We start from the raw sequence: 18,183 nt of genomic DNA on the forward strand, positions 1-18,183 counted from the left end.
AAAAAGTTTTCTTAAAATCCAACCTAGCAAAGCAGAGAACTTCCATACTGTACAGAGTATAGTCATTCTGTGGCCACATACTTGTATTGTCTCTTAAAAAAACCCAAAAAACTATATTCTTTGAATTGAATCTTTGAGCAAAAATACCACGGTAAAAGCCAGGAGTCTGTTCCTCGCATTTGAAGGAGCAATGTTTTTGTATCTTAAATCCCATCTTGGACCAGTGCCTTGTATTTTTATGAGCCACCTCTCATGGTGCTAGGGAACAACTAATTTTTTTTAAGATTTTATTTATTTCACACACATACATAGAGAGAGAGAGCACAAGCATGGGGAGAGGCAGAGGCAGAGGGAGAAGCAGACTCCCCGCTGAGCAGAGAGCCCGATGTGAGGCTCCATTCCAGGACCCAGGGATCATGACCTGAGCTGAAGGCAGATGCTTAACTGACTGAGCCACTAAGGCACCCCAAGGAACAACTATTTTTAAAAAACTAGATGATGCATATTTTGTCCCTATGTGTGCAAAGTTAACAATATAAGACGAATACTATGTAAGGGAGCAAAAAAGTAAAGCATTTCATCACCATTTTTACCACTTTCCCTGCAGTTCTGCTGTCCTTGCCTGGAGCTGTCAAAGGAATATGGGAAAACACATGGCATGAATGTGGAGACGGAGCTCTGATTTCTGGCCAATGCATTGAACTCCCAGAGTCAAAGGATCATACAGCTGACCGAGAACTAAAGGAAAGGATGTAGGTGAGGACATCTCAGGGCTGAATCGCCAGATCAAGACATTATTGCACATCTGGAAATTTAATTACTTCTGTTGAAATTTGGAGAAAGCCCTGTTTCCCACAAACCAGAAAATCTTTCATCCAGGAGTCAAAACTAAGTATTTATACTTCTTGAGAAATACCTACAATTTTATTATTTAAGGTAGAGTCTGACTATTATACTTTTTAATTTAGGGCTTAGGGATAATAGAAGATAGCATAAAGTTAGCATCTGCGTTACATTGAAAGAGGTAGGGAGACCTTTATGCTATTTTTCGAGGGAGTCCAGAAATCTATGTTCATTGTCAACATTTCTTTTCCCACGATTCAAGGATGATTGGTGGACAGCTGGAAAATGCCAAGGAACTAAGAGTCTTGATCAACCTGAAAAGCAAGACCTGCGTAGATGGCATTATGGGACATATTTGCTAGATCGCAATTTCTGTAAGGCCAAGGTTCCTATCTGCTTTGCACATAACTGCTTTATTCTTGCTCAGAACAGTTCCTGTCACCTAGTAAGCCCTCAAAAATGTTTGACAGAGTGCTCGCTCCGGCAGTACATATACTAAAATTAGAATGGTGCAGAGAAGATTCGCGTGGCCCCTGCATTAGGATGACACATAAATTCGTGAAGCATTCCATATTTTTTTAAAAAAATGTTTGACAGAGAGAGGAAAAAAGATGAGTACATGCTTTTCCACCCTAGAGAGTGTACTATGTCTTGTCCATTCTTACAAAACTATAGTCACCCAACTCATTCCTAATAGTTGGGCCACACGCACAGACACACACACACACACTTAAGTGAAAATACTTTTTTCTTATAACCTTTAAAATAAACTCTTAAATGCCCATAATCACTTAGATATTCTGCGTCAAAGCAGAGAAATGGAATAAATTTATCCTAAAACTGAAAATAGTTTCTATAATACAATAATAAACCAATTAACATTTTAATATTAACAGGACGTAGCTAAAATCACCCTCAAAATAATGCATTTAAATCAAGATCTTCCTAGATAGAGAGGGCACAAATGGACCCTCAGCTTGCTTGGCCTTGCTCCCTTATATTTGAGACAAAGGGGTTCAATCACTGGAAAAGTCTGTGCTTCGAAAATGACCTCTGATCAATCTTGTTTTTAGTCTTGTCCCCTCACCCTCATTCCACTCTGCAGAATGGAGTTGGGCATCTGTTTAAAATGCAAACTGAGTCATGTCACTAGCTTGCTCAAAACACACCAGCACTTTAGGAGCTTCTATCTTTTTAAGAGCAACCATTCTTGGTCATTTGCTTGTCATAAAAGGCCTGACTTGAATAGTATCCCTCTTACAGATCCAAGCCCATTTCCTTCTACCCCCGGCCTTAAGCTCCGATAACACCAAAGTGGTAGTTCTTACCTCACTGGACACACTGCATTAGTTCACACCTCTGGACGTTTGCTCATACCATTTCTGTTGTGTGGCATGCTGTCTTTCCCTTTCTCGACCTTGGTGACACTTTTTCCCTTCAAGATTCATCAAGTCTCCTCTAAAGGATTCTTGGTTACACGCCTTCGGTTAGAGTCCAATATAAGCCTGAGCGTATCTAAGTATCTGTTATGTTGCGTTGAAATTAACTGACCACGTGTCTGTTTCCAGCTGCACATTCTCAGTATTCCCATTACACAAACTATGCCAAAGTCATCTTTTGGCTTCTAGCATCCACTGTGAAGTCAGAGTCGGTGGAATGAATATGTACTACACTGAATTGAGTTTCCAGAAATTATGATCCTCTTTTCTTATATAAATTGACTAATTAAGCTACTAATATATTTCATATAAGGCAGCAACGTTTTATAAATGGGTGTTAACAGAAGCTGTATTACTGACACTGAACAATTAGTATATAATGTTATATTAAGGACTCAGGTGGGAAATATACCCAAGCACGAGTTAACTATGTGTGTTAACTAGTATAAACTCATTATTTAGGTTGCAAGGAGTGTTTGCATTAAAGCATCTCAGTTAAGTTTGTAGTAACTAAATAATATTATTTGTATATCTGGAGTACTTCCATAGCTTTTTTTTTTTAATTTAAGAGCTCAAGCAAGTCTTATAAATTCAAAAAATAATTATTAAATTGTCTGTCTATGTCAATCTAGCCCAGAGAAAAATATAATAGAAATGCTAACATTCCTTTAACAATGGTGGTTCTAGCTGGCACCTCCTGTTATCAGTAAATATTGTGGCCCCCCAGTCTCCAATTTCCAGACAATGCAGTGACTGAATTAGTATTCTCCAAAGCACAAAGCAGGCGATCTTTTTTGTCTGTGCATTTTTCACATCTTAGAACTGCCCCCTTCAATCTTCCCGTGTGCCATCTACCCACACATCCATGTCACTGTATATCACTAGTCTTTACAAGTTCTTCTGAGTGTAGTTTTGTTACTATGCTGAAACCTTATGCATAATTATGTGAAGTTGCTATGGAGATTTTGTGTGATTTGTCATGAAGAAAATCTATTGTGTTTGAGGTAATTCTCCATACTAATGACTCAGGTATCCATCCCCGACCCCTTATTTTCTCTGGGATTATAACCAACTGCATATATTTGAATATCTATAAGCAAAAGTCATTTTATAAATAACACAACCAGAAAAATTATTGAATTCACTAAGATGAAGGATTTCAGTACAGCCAGGCCAATTTCTCATGACTTAGGAAAAACTTCCATTATGGTACTTTTTGAATAACAGCTAGATTCCTGCCTGCCTCCTTTAGGAAGAGATCCCATAGAAGTTCTTTTACAATTAATTATATGATATATATTTTGGCTCTATCGTCACTTAGAAAACATAATTTTGGAGAACGTATTAAACTGTGCAAAATTAAGGACAAATAGTGCAACCTTATCAAAAATCATTTATTTGTCTTTCATATGGTTGAAGACATTTTGGAGGTGGGAGCCAAGGCTGAAACTAATTATTTGACATTAATCAAAGGCACTTCAGACTAATGGCTAGGATCTGAACAATAGAAAGCAAACTTCACACCACCCAAAAAGTTCATGATTTTATCTTTCTTGCCTGACCTCCCCACCATCAGCCCCAGACAGAAGAAATCCTGAAATATCATATTGATTATCATTAGGCAGCTCACATAAATCTCTCTCCTGGCCTCTAGATCAGCAAAGCTGATTTCAGGATTATGATTGATCTTTGGAGAGCAACGTTCTTAAGTCAGCTATAGGTGGAAGAGAATTTTGATGAATCCAGCAGTTTGCTGTCAGGAGAGTAGCATCCAGAGGATAAATGCAGAAGTCAGAAAAGTCAGATTTCAAATCAAAGGCAGACTAATTACAGAAACAATTCCTAGGCAACACTTTGTCTGAAAACATAACAAAGTTACTAATTTCCCAAACAACCAGTTCTGGAAAGGATGTATGATCTTCACTTAGGATAATCTGACACCATGCGTACCCAGACAGAAACCCAGATAGGACCAGAGATAACAAGGAGACAAGCAGGAAGATAAACAGCTGGAGGGAGGGAGTGAGATGTTCTGGGACAAGTTAGATCAGAGCTGGTGTGGTCCTTTTAAAGGTAGAACTGATACTATTTTATATAAATCAGGGCTGGTGAGTAACCTGTAAATGACTAAGGCAAAGAGGAGAAAGAACAGGAAAGAATGAGAGGAAGGTAGAGGAAAAGGTAGACATCACAAGGAGCAGCTGGGTGTCTCAGTCGGTTAAGTGCCTGACTCTTGGTTTCGGCTCAGGTCATGATCTCAGGGTCTTGAGAGCAAGCCCTGCGTCCAGCTCTGCGCTCAGCAGGGAGTCTGCTTGAGATTCTCTCTCTCTTTCTGCCCCTCCACCCCCATGTCTCTCTCTCTCAAATAAACAAAGAAACAAAGAAATAAATAAATCTAAAAAAAAAAAAAAAGATCACAAAACTGCCTACTCCCACGCCATGATAAAGAAAGGGTAAAAAGGAAACCACGTAAGCAGCTGTGGCAGAGAGGAAGTCTGCATGTCAGGGCTCCCGTAGGAATTTGGGGGCCCTGATAAAGGACTCCAGATCAGTCAAGCCCCAGCTGAGTCTGGACAGCAAGGGGCTTCTTTCATTGCCCTGGTGGTAATACCCATGAGTGAAGTGCCTTGTTCCCAGAGTCTGAGGATTGTCCATGCAGGACATGCCAGTTAATGTCTTTAAAGCGACAGGTGACAGATTGTGGGGGACTCTTCTCTGTGCCCCAACTGATTATAAGGGAGAAGTGTTTCCAGAAACAGAAGAAGACTGTTCATGTAGGAAAACAGGAGATAACTTTTGTAAGAACGTGAACAGAAAATAAAACTAATCTCAAAAGGTTTCTGGGCAGATCATGGCAAATCAAATTCAAGCCAGGAAGGAACTCAGCCTCAGAACCTGGATCTAACAAATGCTTCGAGGGTCTTCTCATGGAAGGAAAAAAATTACCAGTTCAGAGAGAGGATTCGGGACCATCTTGCAAATGGTAGGTGCGACATGGCAACAGTCAAGCCCAAGCAGCGATCTAGGCCCTGCTGTGGTGACCTGAGATTTCTCGCGAGCTTCAGAGGTAGACGGGCTCCTGTCACATGGCTAACCGGGGCTGTGGGCCTTTTCTGGGGGCATGCCTCTGCGGTGAGAGGGAGAGCTTCACGCACCGCACAACCAACACACACACCCCACTCTCAATTCAAGTAGAGCAATGAGAAAAGCAGAGACACCGGCAGTGAGATCTCTGGCAGCTTTAAACTCAGCAGAGAAAATGAAAAAATCTGAGAATGTAAGCAGTCATGTCCAGTTCATGAATGTCTAGAAGAGGAAAGAGGATCGTTTAGGGAGCAAACAGCTAAAAGTTTAGAAAAAGTCAAGAGGATTTGGTTGTCTCAGCCAAGAGTCCTTAAGCATAGCAGCAAATAGAGATTCAGGATTTCCTCAGTATCTAAAGTCCTCTTTCTATGGACCCACGAAATTTTAATAAACGCTTTATACTTTTTATTTTAGTGGCATAAAAATGAACATTAAGTGTACTGAACATATTAATAAACAACTTCTTATTGAATATTGCGGGTGGTCCAGAGTCTTCTTTGTACTTTCTTTCATCACGGCCTTATTAAAAGCTAGTATAAAAAGAACAGAGGTAGACTTAATTCCTGCCACAAGTAAAGGCAAAAACAATGTATTCACACTCGAAACTAACAAACATTATGTAGCTTGGAGGGTAGAAATTAGAAAGACAACTGAGCCATCTTCCATCACAAGACTGTACCAGGCAACAAAATGAAAAAGAAGCTACTCCCAATAGAAAAGACCATAGAAGACCACAGTCAAGGTACAGGTCTAGCAAACATTTTAGCAAAACAGCACCATCTGTCATTTAATTCGTGAATTTTATTTGGTTCTGTAATTAAATGAGACCAATGAGCAACAGGATGTGTGGAAAGACAGACAAATGGTCAAGGAAGAAAAAAAACAACTCTGTAAAAACAGTGCCAGAAAGTCCAAGGTAAACCATGGCTTACAAAACCTGGTGAAATCTACAGGGTATTAGGTTATGACCCTGTTTAGAGTCAGATGAGAGAAAGGATGGAATTGACTTACTGCTTGATGCAGATGATGTCATGCTAATATAGAAGCTAGGGAGAAAGCGGGATCATTCAATTCCTGTATCTTGTCCCTTTGCTATCAAGGCCAATGATCTTCAAATTGAAAAGAAGAGGAAAACACGAAGCCCAAGATAAGTGAAGAGATCCCAAGGGAGATCAGCAAGCTTCTTTGTGTAAATCCAAGTCTCAACAATAAATTACACCCTGGGGTAATAATGGACTTCAGATGGGATGGTGGAGGCATTGTTGACAACCTTTGAGGACTCATGACAAGTCAGAGAGGGGCCCATATTAAAAGCAGGAAAATATGTTTATTTTTTGAGGACATTTCAGAATTATTTTTTTTTTAATTTTTGAAGTCAAAAGAAAAAGCTGCATTTAGAATCTACAAATGAGTTTCTAGGCTGGTCTCCCTTCAAAAACATCACTTCTAGAATGCAATGTTCGAAAAGAGGGCATGTGGGGCGCCTGGGTATCTCAGTCTGTTGAGCGGCGGACTCCTGGTTTTGGCTCAGGTCATGATATGGGGGTAATGGGAACAGAGCCCGAGTCTAGCACCCCACTCAGCCGGGAGTCTGCTTGAAGATACTCTTCCTCTGCCCCTCCCCCCGCTGGCATGCACACGCGCGCGCGCTCTCTCTCTCTCTCTCTCAAATAAATAAATAAATAAATCTTTTAAAAATAATAAATAAAAGAGAATGTGTGACAACTAGAAAAGAAATGGATGGTCACTCAGAGTTACAGGAGCACCCTAAGAACAGCTCCCATTCACATCTTTTGAAAAAAAGGCTACAAGACCGAGAGGCAAAGTGAACCCGGATTCTGCTGAGTGTTTAATAAAATATTGCTTGATGACCCAGAAGCAGGATACAGAAAGAGGGACTAGATGATCATTTCTGGAAAGCGAAGCCGCGGATGCACATTGCAGGTCCTATACCTAACATCTGTGCTGAAATGATGAGGCTGAATGCCATGAAGTTCCTGCGCTTGGAGTCAGAAATCTAAAATTGAGTGACTGCTTTGCCTCTGATGAGCGCAAGGGTCCCCAAATCCGGGGCACTGCTTGTGTCTGTAAGCCAAGCTGTATTGGAACACGGTGGCATGCATCTGTTTACCTGTCGTCCATGGCTGTCGTCTCCCCCTATTCAGGGGAGAACAGCAGCAACAGAGAGAGATGGTCCAGCCCACAACGCTAACATACTTACCACAGAGCCCTTTACAGAGAAAGTTTGTCAACCCCCTGCCGAGTGGCGTAAGCTAGGATGACATACCCTCTTGATACTCATTTTCATCCTCCGCATCAGTAGAGAGTGACAGCAGCCAATGTTTCTGGAGGTATGTAAGGAAATAATGTGTGGAAAAGCTTTTCACGGATTGTAATGCGCTATACATGCAGGAGGCACGTGCTCTTATGATCGCTCTGCCTGTTCAGAGATTGATAGCAGTGCTTTGCTCGTTAAAGACTCTCCAGTCTCCAGTACATAGAAGACTCCCCCCAAATACTGCATGGGCTTTTAGGGGAATGGCTGGCTGGATGCATACAAGAATGGCTGGCTGGCTGGCTGATACTAGTAACTACATCTTACTTGGCAGCGACTGTGTGCCAAGCAGCTGTTTTAAACACAATGGCTTGTTTTATCTTTGTAACAGACTTGGTACATTATTTACATTTTACTGCTGAGTAAAGGAAAAGAGATTTGAACAGTAACAACATCAGGAGCAACAGGCAGTACGCAGAAAGCACTTTTGATGTCCCAGCCACTGTGCTGAGTACTTGTTCAATGTTACTTAACAGAAGGTTCCCAGCTCTCCCATGAAGCAGGCATTAACCCTAGCATCACCAGCATTCCTCATCAATCTGTACTTAGAAATGAAAAAAGCAAGGCCCAGCAAAGCTAAGCAATTTCTCAAGGTCAAACATCTGGCAGGTGGCAGAACTGAACTTCAAAACCTTGTCTTCCTGACTCCGATGCTGTAACCATACGATGGGCCAACCGATTTACATGAACAAGCCTAAGTTCATTGAGGATAAATGTCAAATCTTATTAGAATGATTTTAAAACGAACCGTTTGAAGTGTGTGAGGAACCTAGAAGCAGTTTCTACGAAAAATATGCTTTGAAAACCTTTTTATTTTCAACTAACTTTGGACTTTGAGAAGAATGGCAAAAATAGTACAGAATTCCCATTATTTCTAGCTTCCCCTGATGTTAATATACTGTATAAATACAGCAGGATGGCGAGAACCAGGAAATTAATATGGGTACAATACTTACCTAAAAATCGTACTCCAGTTCCACCGGTTTTTCCACGAATGCCCTTCTTCTGTGCCCAGACCCCATCTGGAATACCACTTTGCACCTATAGTTGCTACCTCTCCTTAGACTCTTCTAGTAACAGCTCTCCAGTCCCTGTCTTTCGTGGTTTTGACACTTTGGAAGAATATCAACCCGCCATTTCCTCAACTGTCTCTCAATTTGAGTTCATCTGACTCTCTTTTTCCCTCATGACTGGACTAAGGCTACCTGTTTTTGGCAACACCCCAGATATAATGTTGTGTTCTCAGTGCATCATACCGGGAGGCTCATGATGTCAAAATGTCTTATTATTTGTTTTAACAGAGTACAATGTCAGTAAGCTGACAGACATGCAGCCTGGCGGTTAACACACACACAAGCATGCACATAAATGCAAATCTCATGATAGTTCCCAACTGTGTCAAGAAACTTTTGAAAAACCATGAGCAAAAAAAAATTACTATCGGTCCTATCTTTCTCTCCAGTGGCTAGATTATGGGAATAGGGCTGGGTTACCAGAGGCTCTGAGCACCCCAAGCTGACTTCTGCCTCATTGTGTCCCTGCTGGCTGGGGAAGCATGTGGACGGACAGAAGCATGTTGACTAGACTCTGGTGTGTGCATCTAAACCTCAAAGACAAGACCAGCTTGGGTCATGTTCCAAATACTTATTCAGTGCCCCAATCTCCTGTCCCACCTGTGAGTCAGGCTTATTGGATGCTGGGCCCTAGAAAGAAGAATCTTCCAAAATCCCACCATTATATTTGGCCAAATTATACAAACATATACCTTGATTCTGTATTTTGATGGAAAGATATAAGTCCTAGGAAGACAAGGGGAATTTATTTTCTCATATCTTCTTCAGGAACACATAGTCAATTTCAAAATTGCAACTGAACACAAAAAGAGCTCACTGTGAAAATGCCGAAAATCTATCACTCCACTCACACAGGCATAATTATGGAGGCTGTAAGAAGACTCCCTTTTTATTTATTGATCTGATTTCTATAAGTTTCCTGCATTTCAACATTTTTCTCTCATCTTCCTTTGAGATTTATACTGTCTGAAAACTACAGCTTCATTCAATTTGAAATGTGTACATTCTACAACTCAGTCACAGTGAGAAAAAAGCCTTTAATAATTAAAGCAGCGAAGGTGCACCCTGCTGGCTCTAAATTACTCTGGTAAGATGTTAGCCATCAATATTTCCACAGAAAATGCCTTATTCAACAATATGTCCTTATTATTTCACTTATAGACACTTTCCTGATAGCATGCATTTAAAACACATAATAAAAAAATAGAGGGGGGAAAAAAGATTGGTTCATCTTAAAAACACCCACTTAAGAAAACCTGCACAAGTAGGAAAACTAGTTTAGCAACAATTTTTTAAAGTTTACTTTTCGCAATTTTTGATAACCATTTTAAGTACAATTATCATTCTGAGAAACTTTCATGAGAAATTGCTTATCAAGAGTAAAAGAATAAGGAAGATAAAGTCAGGGATGTATCAGAGATTTTAAAAATAATATTGATGATTTAAATCTTAAATATTTTCATTAAATACCAGCAACTAAATAAACACTTACTTTGATAGAACTTCCTTTTTCAGTGCTTATTAAATTCAAATGACACTTAAAAATGTATAATATTCCATAAATTAAAAATAGTAAGGAAACATGTGAAACAACTTACTGATTTAATCAGGTAACTGAAAATCTGAAAATCAAGACTTGAAGGGACTTGAAGGGTCACTGAGGTATAAATTGGCATGATCTTTCTGGAGGACAATCCAACTCTACGTAGAAAAGTTTTCCAGTACGAACACAATACTTCTACCCTCAGGATTCTTCATAAAGAAATGATAACACAGATGTATAATAATGCATATAGATATATGTTCACTGTAGTTTTATTTGTACAAAAACATTGAAAATGACATAAGTAACCCAAATAGGGATTAATAAATTTTAAGACAAGTGGTTCTGAACTTTTACACGTTCAATCTTGAAATAACGTGAACTTCCAAGGAATCTCCTTCTAAGTCTTCTACACTAAATGTGATCTCTCGTTCATCTGACCAGAAAAGAAACCCAGAACAAAACAATGGCAGGAATATAACAAACCCCTTCCTGACCCTGGAATGGCGGTGCTCTCTGCCTGGCCAGTGTTCCAGGACACGTGGCTGCCATCCTACGCTCCTTGGTATCTCAGAGCCTGAGCAACTGTCAACCTGTACTGCAGCTCTTTTCACCAGACCAGAGCAGAGGTGACCTTGGAGTGGAGGAGGGACCCAGGGACCCGATCTCTGGGTTCCTCTCTCAGGAGAGGGGCTTGACTTGTATCTTGGCTAAGGGATTGGTTTTCAAGGTAAGATTTTATCTGAAGATGTTTTCTGAAGCCCGAAAAGAAAATGCAAGTTTCAAAACCACTGCTATAATGCCCAACACTATTATTATTGTTGTTGTTGTTATTATTGCTAATTACTTTTTTTAAGTTTTTATTTTAATTCCAGTTAGTTGACATACAGTGTTCTAGTAATAGTGATTCAACAGTTCCATATATCACCCGTCCTCCTCACAAGTGCACTCCTTAATCCCCATCACACGCTTCACTCATCCCCACCACCCCAGCCCCTCTGGTAACCATCAGTTTGTTCTCTAGAGTTAAGAGTCTATTATTACTTTTTCTCTCTTTTAAATGAAGGCTAACAAGAAAAGCAAAGTGCTAAATTTAATCACCAGGATTGAAGAGCTCATAAATTTAGAACAGGACTACAATCTCTTAATCAAAACCCTTTGTACCAGATAGATTTTGAAAGTCAGAATATTTTATATGGATCAGGTAGTTAATAGAGAAATATATTCTGTATTATGCATCACTGTCAGGAGGGACTCGGTGCAGTAACTCATAGTCAAGTACCTTCACATTTTGGAAGTGAAACACGTAAATGTCCGCACCAAAACAATTACATAAAAACTAAGTTGCCTCACACCAATTTATATCAGGTTCTTGTGCCAACTGAGTTGGGTCAAACCCTTAAAAAAAAAACCAAAAAACAAAAAACAAGAAAAAATAAAGAAAACTTTTGACAGCTAGAGCCTTTTGGATGTTGGAATTCTGGCAAAGGGACTGTGTGGAGACAAAGCTGGAATTTGTGAGGGGCTGGAAGTGGAGGCATCAGCTCAGTCAGAAGCTGACTGGACTGAAGCCAGCCAATGAATGTTCAATTAGGAAGGCAAAGAGTCACATGGAAAGTTCTGTACCAAAGGCAGAAATATCTCATCAAAGGTGACAAACTGAAGATTACATACTTCTTTCAGCAGTCAGCAGCCAGTACTCCGATGTTATTCTCTAAAATATGTTTTAAAAAGGGACTATATAGGGTTTAATATGCATATAATTCTGTGATAATTTGGTGAATTGAAAATATGTGCACTTTTTTAAAAGAAAGATTTACTTATTTTAGAGAGAGAAAAAGAGAGAGCATGGGAGGAGGAGCAGAGAGAGGGAGAGAGAGAGTCCCAAGCAGACTCCACACTGAGTTCTGGCTTGATGCTGGGCTTGATCCCACGACCCTGAGATCAGATTGTGACCTGAGCCAAAACCAAGAGTCAGATGCTTAACCAACAAGCCATCCAGGGGCCCCCAAATACGTGCATTTCGTATTGTTAAGCAGGCAAAGCGGACAAGAAATCAGTATTTTCCCCATTATTAGATAAGCAGATGATTGATAGGTAGATAGACAGGTCTCTTACCCATGAGTGCACATGGATTAAAAGAAATCTACGTAAAATGACAAACGCCAAGAAGAGTCTTTACCTCAGGGTAGTACAAATTCAGCTGATTTTTAATTTTTGCTTTAAGGGTTTCTGTATAATTTTTTTTTTTTTTAGAATGGAAAGTTATATAAATTTTTATGGAAAGAAAAATCTCTTTATATTTGGTGGAAAATGTAATTATTTGCAGTTTCTATATAATTTAAATCCTCAGGGCTCAAGTAATTCACCTAAAGTTGCAGTGTTAATTTGTAGCAAAATTGTATTTGGACTCAAGTCCTTTAACTTCTAGCCCTGTGTCCTCTCCATTTTCCCAGGTTACCTTTCAAAATGAGGCATGAGTTATGGTCCCTGTCTTAGAAAAGCTAATGACTGAGTAGAGGAGATGACAAATAAAGATAGAAAGCAATGATCAAATATTACAAGATGCTATCTACTTAAGTAACTCCTGCGAATCCTTTTGGAATCAGTGTGGGTGTGAGGTGGGGGGCACATACAAATCTCAAATAAAAGAGAATGAAGGATAATATTATACCACACCTATCACAAGTCTCGCTGAATTCAGAGGAGTGGAAGATTTCCAAGTATCAGAGCATGCTTCGTGGATTAAAGATGGATATGCTTTGAAAAGGTTAAGATCAGGGCGGTTATTTCCACAAGGACATATCCAAACTGCATGGATGATGACTGAAGCAGAGCTAAGATTCATCTGTGCTGGGGAAGATGGGGACCCGACCACACAGGTGGAGTGGGGCCAGACCACGAAAGGCTTCAGAAGCCATGCAAAGAGTTAGATATGATGCAGAAAGAAATGGGAGCCAGGGACAACTTCACCAAGAAAACCATGTGGCAAAAGCCATGTAACTGGTGTCATCCAGCAGCCCATAGGATGATTGACAGGGGGAGACTGCAGTGCAAGAGGTCAGGGACAGGGCTATGGAAATGATAATAGGCCAGAATCAGGGCTGGAAGTCAAAGGCTGAGCCACAAAAATGCTAACTAAGGTTTTGAATGAATGCCTTTGAAAACAGTGATCCCTTGACAGAGACAGATGATTTTAGTTAGGTTCACTATCACCAAAGGGAGAACAAAGAATTAAAAAAAACATTAAGTGCTCCTGTTCATTAATATTATACTCTGACCATTTAGCTTTGTGGATTTCAGTACTGAGGCCAACTGGCCATTCAAACTTCCAATTTGCAACATAGTTTGATTCTGTCCTGAAAATTACACCATGCCCCTCTCATTCCACCCAGCTATCACAAAGGCAGGGCTAGGCCCAAATTAAGGAACACAAGTCAATACCAATTAAAGGTAAACAACAATTAAGAAAAAACAAACAAAAATCTTCCAAATAAGAACACTAAAACAATAGCACTTCTGTTGCACAGTGGAACAGGATCTTATGTGGCTCGAATAGCATTAGAGTGGTTTTTTTAAAAAATTTATTTGTAAAAGAGAAGGAGAGATTATAAATGCAGAGAGTGGATGAAAATGTAAGCAGTTGTGTCTTCCCTATGTCTGCTTGGGTATTTTATATTTTGTTTGAAGTGTTTTTTAAGAAATGATTTATTATCTTCATCCAGTCAGCCCCGACAGGGACACCTTCACTGGTCAGAGCGGCCAGTTTAGCTGGGATCCCACCGCCTCTGAACCTTTAAATAGACAGTGCTTTGAATTTCATCTCAGGGATCAGGTCACATCCAAATCCACTTAACATTTCACTGGTATGGTTTTTGATGTCATCAGAGACCTTGATGAAATTACAATCCTATTAGTCATGAAGGGGGAAGACAGGAGACCTTAGGTGGCTAATGCTCCATTCATAACAAGAAAGAGACGTTTAGCATTTGTAAAGGGCATTGATTTCTGATAGTTCCCTGAAGAACAAGGCTCAAGTGAAGAAATTATAACCAGAAAAGGCTTGGGAAAGAAAAGACAGAAGAGGAGAAGTTGCATTTATCCAAACAGCTTACCTCTGTATGGTTTTTACAACTTCGCTTGAATAAAAAGAACCAAGTATTCATGTTAATGTGAGTAGGAGGAAGGGCAGCGCAGGACAGGAAGGACATGCGGAGCTCCACAGAGATTCTGTTACTGAGGGATCTGGGAAATTACACTGAGCCCTTGATTGATGCCAAGGAGGTGCCTCTAAATATAAAGGGTAAATGGAGGTTACATGGAAAGGGCTTTTAATCTGGGTGATAAATTGCCAGATTCCATTATGCTTAATGAGTCTCATCAATGCATAGCTAGACTCAAGAAAATAATAAGACCCCTTTCAGAGCCTAGTATAAACAAATTAGAAGAATTAATAATAAAAATCCTATTAATGTGTATGCAATTTCAAGACGCTAATGAACTCAATTTAAAAAGTTTGGCTAATGTATTTTTAGCATTTAAAAAAAAAAAGCCAGGTCATCAAAATGGACTCATTCTTCAGTTTCTTTTACACAAGTATGTCCTGTGTGAGGACTCAAAAGATCACATTCCTTTTGGTTAACTCTTCTCCAGGGAGAGCCCTGCTTAGCAGTTCAGGATATGACAAAGAGTGTCGCAGGCGCTACCATGCTTAAGATGCTTACTGACCTGAAAGTAACAAATGAGATTCATTCAAGTGAATTTGCCCAGCCTCATAATATGCCTCCCAGCCAAGCAGAGACTACAGGAACCCGTTAGATTCTCAGTCACCAGGCTGGATAATACAGGTCTTTTGATTCTCAGTATAGTCTCAGGTAGGGAACAAGGAGAATCTGAAAACATGTAGGCGTAGTACGTAGTTCAAAACAGAAGTGGTTGTCTCTCATCAACTAAGACCCCTGGCCTATGCAAGAGAAAATCTGCTGGTTTTGCATCAACATTTATTTGTACGGTATACTATCAGTCATGCATTAGAAATCAGGCTTTCACTTCTAGCCATTTGGATTTTTTTAAGCCATCATTTAAGAAAGAACCTCAGTACTCAAGCATATAATCAAAGCATGCGGGAGGTGAGAAAGAAGGTAGCCCCTGTGTGTAGTTAAATCCTTAGGCGAGAAGACACAATCAGACATCTGTGCTTAGTTAGATTTCCATGAAAATGAATGCCATGTGCTCCTTGACGCAACATGAAATAACATAACTCATGGTTTTCGAATGGCACCAAGGGGCATGGAGGTGGCTGGCAACGATGTCTGCTTTGGAAGTTCGGAACAAACCTGTTTATAATATTACCAGATAATATGCATAGTGTCTGGCACACAGTGAGCGCTCAATAAATAATTCTTCAAATCTGAATGGAAGAGTGACTCCAAGCTGCTATATAAAGTTGTACATCCTTGATTTTACTATAAAAATAATATATGTTCTCATACACGTCTGCTTCAACCTCTGAATCAATAAAGACTGAGAGCCAATCTCTCCTCGCACATTTTCTCCCACTGGGCTGCTAATGTGCTGGATCCCCACCGGGGTTCTGCATCCAAACCTCTGAGCATTTCTCTAGTGGGCTTCCTTCTCTCCTGTCCCTTGTCGCTGTCCCAAACCTGCTCCTTTTCTTTTACAGTTATTCACAGAGGACTGAGTTTCAGGGCTTCAACAAATGTCTCTATGCAACCCTGTCCTTAAATAATACAAACACACCATTCCGCCAGATTTTATAAGGGACCAAGAGTGGAATTAATCTAAAGCCTCTTTCCTCAGTGTTTATGCAATAGAGTTGAGTAGGAAATGAATGCATACCTTCAAGGTTGGTGGTTTTAAGGCCAAACGAGTGAGCAGGCCCAGAAGAACCATAATCAGAGAGGAAAGAGGGTCATGTTGCTGCTGGCAAAGGAGCTGAGATTTGAGTTTGCCCTGAAGGGTGAGTAAGATTCATGAATAGATAATTCAGGGAGTAGAGACTATCAGGAAGGTCAACTACTATGAGCAAGGATGACAAGGATGGGAAAGTATGTGGCTGGTTTGGGGTCAGTGAGCAGAACGCTGTGTCTATCACAAGGGTTTCACTACAGGAAAAACGAGGGAAATGATGGGCAGGCAGATGAACGAACCATGGGGTCCTTCAAATGCCAGATTAAGGAATGAGATGTTATCCCATAGAAGAAAGGAAGTATGTGGGATTTTTAGCACAGAAGAGACTTAATAAAAATGGTCTCCTGCCCCTATTTCCTTTGACTAAAGAACACTTTCTCAGTATCTCATCACTGCATGTTGTTCCAAAACCCTTATTTCTTTTCCCCATGTCCAGGGGCTCAGCTATCTCTGTTAGTGGCAACAACACCCTTCTTGGATTCAAAGGCTGATGTCTTAGAAGTATTTTTGATGTTTGTCTTTAACATCAGTGCCAGGTAAAGAATCGATGACCAGAATCACCTTGGAGATACTTTAAGTAAGTATATATTCCTAGACCCTATTCTAGGCCAACTGAATTGGGACAGATTTGGGAACCCAGATCACTGCCTGTTATATGATGAATAAAATATTTATTCTGGCTACTCCTCTTCCTTTCAACAACCCCATTTCCCTTTATGCCCACTGCCATTCCTGTAACTCAGAACTTCCTCATTGTGGCAGTTACTCCCACAGGCACCTTCTGGGTTGCACCTTGCCCTCCAATAACAGCATCCTCTTTGTAGAGCTCGTTTGGGCTCTGGGAAGCCAACATCATTGCACTTCAGACCAGGGATGCCCAGATGTCTCAGTGGTGGTGACTGATGATGCAAACACTTCCCCATTAGGGTGGAAAGGCAGGTAAAACAAACCTTCCAGGGAGCTCAAATAAGGATCTGATGACTCACTCACTCTATCTGGATATAGGCCATTCTACCAGCCCTTGGTAGCAATCCCTCACCCTTTCGGCAAGCCCCTCTTCTCTGAGCAACTCTTCAATGAATGTAGCTCCTGAGGACATCCCTCCTTATGGTGGCTTTCACAACCTATTTTTGAGAACGATGCAAGTTACACAGTGAATAGCAGCCACGTTATGATTTCAAAAATCTTCTCCTTGCTCATCCCAACCTACCACAACCCCCATGAGCATCTCAAGTATCTCTAAACCATGACTGGCTTCAGCTCAGTACTCCCAAATGAGGTATTCATTCAATTGACTTAAGATGTGCATTCTTTAAGGGCCATATGCACCCCAATGTTCATAGCTGCATTGTCCACAATAGCCAAATCATGGAAGGAGCCGAGATGCCCTTCAACAGATGACTGGATTAAGAAGCTGTGGTCCATATATACAATGGAATATTACTCAGCTATCAGAAAGAACGAATTCTCAACATTTGCTGCAACATGGACGGCACTGGAGGAGATAATGCTAAGTGAAATAAGTCAAGCAGAGAAAGACAATTATCATATGATTTCTCTCATCTATGGAACATAAGAACTAGGATGATCGGTAGGGGAAGAAAGGGTTAAGAAGGGGGGTAATCAGAAGGGGGAATGAAACATGAGAGACTATGGACTATGAGAAACAAACTAAAGACTTCAGAGGGGAGGGGGTGGGGGAATGGGATAGACTGGTGATGGGTAGTAAGGAGGGCACGTATTGCATGGTGCACTGGGTGTTATATGCAACTAATGAAGCATCAAACTTTACATCGGAATCTGGGGATGTACTGTATGGTGACTAACATAATATAATAAAAAAAAAAGATGTGCATTCTTTAGATATGTTAGATTTCCCAGAACTCTTTTAAGACCTGTTACTTAAAATATAATAACAATATGGGGCTTAAGGAC

The 18,183-nt window shown here is 40.3% G+C and overlaps 1 protein-coding gene and 1 non-coding gene across 15 annotated transcripts in view; one reads left to right on the forward strand and one right to left on the reverse strand.

The window, feature by feature from the left end:
* The window catches only part of NCKAP5 (NCK associated protein 5), a 950,566-nt gene that overhangs the window by 659,509 nt on the left and 272,874 nt on the right, over window positions 1–18,183 (reverse strand). The window lies entirely within an intron of this gene.
* Window positions 1,315–1,421, forward strand: LOC117801205. The gene has a single exon (XR_004623735.1). It is a non-coding gene; the product is annotated as a U6 spliceosomal RNA (small nuclear RNA).

The sequence above is a fragment of the Ailuropoda melanoleuca genome, chromosome 2 (genome assembly GCF_002007445.2).
Source record: "Ailuropoda melanoleuca isolate Jingjing chromosome 2, ASM200744v2, whole genome shotgun sequence".
NCBI classification, from domain to species: Eukaryota; Metazoa; Chordata; class Mammalia; order Carnivora; family Ursidae; genus Ailuropoda; species Ailuropoda melanoleuca.